Genomic DNA, 1,420 nt, shown 5'->3' with positions numbered 1-1,420 from the left:
GCACACATTGCAAACATACATAAGTGCAAATAAAATGCATATAAAATAATCTAATTAAAAAAGTTTTAAACAAACAAAGAAACAAACAGAAAGCTCAGCAACACCATGAACAAAAGACAAAGACCAGAGTCTCACATTGCGGTGTCCAAGGCAGAGCAGAGGGGGACTTTTTAGAGGTTTGGTCTGTTTCTTTCTCTGAGTGCTGACTTTATGCAGTTGAGTCAGCTCCCATCCTGGCTGAGTTCTTCACTTCTCCTCTCAGCGAATAGAACAATTTTTGATGTTTGTTGTCAAACAGAGATTCAGTAGTCTCTTGAAGATCAGATTGCTCAGCGATTGCCCAGATCAACTAGGAAGGTTGTTTACCTCACTCTAAGGACCACACATCAGTTCTGAGTCTCTAACACCAGTTTGACAAAGGAAGTCTTTAGTTTTCATTTGCCGTTAGAACAGCAGTGGAGAGCCAGGGCGATCACACTGGACTCAGCATCCACACAGGCAGCCATGCAGTGCCACTTGGCTCACACTTCCTGACCTCGCCCCCCCCCCCTCCTTTCCCTGCCCAGGGCCCTATCCACTTCCGGGCATGAAGGAAGGCGTTGCAATGCTTGTATCGGAGAACTAGTATTCAGTAGACACTTTTTTCCAGCCACAAGAACACCTGTGCTTCTGTCAGCTGAGTTGGATAAGGGACAGGGGACGAAGAGAAGAGGGCTCCTAATCTTGCTCAGAGGCACTGTATGATGTCTTAACCCTTGTTTAATAGTTCATGCTCCTAAAATGAAGTGTCTTGTCCCCCTGCTGCATCAGCATGCATCTTACTGAAGACTCTCAGCCATGGCCTGCCTGGCCTGCCCTACAGATACATTTATGACTTTATTTTCTTCAACCTTAGGGGCAGCTGCGACTTAAGGGGCTCTCTCTAAAATCGTGTGTGTGTGTGTGTGTGTGTGTGTGTGTGTGTGTGTGTGTGTGTGTGTGTGTCACAATCACATTCTACAACATGTAGCTTCCCCCTATAGTCTTCAATCTTGATCAGAGAGTTTTGTTTGTTTTGTTTTGTTTGTTTTGCCCCTTGTGTTTGGTTCCATCCTAGGTGTCTTGTCTGTCCAGCCTCAGGTTCCTGACCATCCTGGCAGTGTCAGGCAGGAGCTCCCTCTCAAGTCATGGAGCCTGCATTCCTTCAAACCTGGCAGGTATTTTTAATACATCCACCTTAGAATTATTAGGAGATTTCTATTACTTTATTGCCATACCCATTACAGACAAAGGGGACGGGAAAGCTGCCAAGAGCATACCTAGTATTGTGCTACAGGCTAGGGACCACACTATGGCCAGTCCCAGGAAAGACAGCTGAGGCTGCAGATTCTGTCACACTGGTCCTTGTCACGGGTACAGGAGCTTCTCCTTGGGTGCTTCC

Source organism: Acomys minous (genome assembly GCF_964271855.1).
Source record: "Acomys minous genome assembly, chromosome: 9".
Lineage (NCBI taxonomy): Eukaryota > Metazoa > Chordata > Mammalia > Rodentia > Muridae > Acomys > Acomys minous.
The sequence above is the reverse complement of the archived record's forward strand: the minus strand, read 5'-3'. Positions refer to the sequence as shown.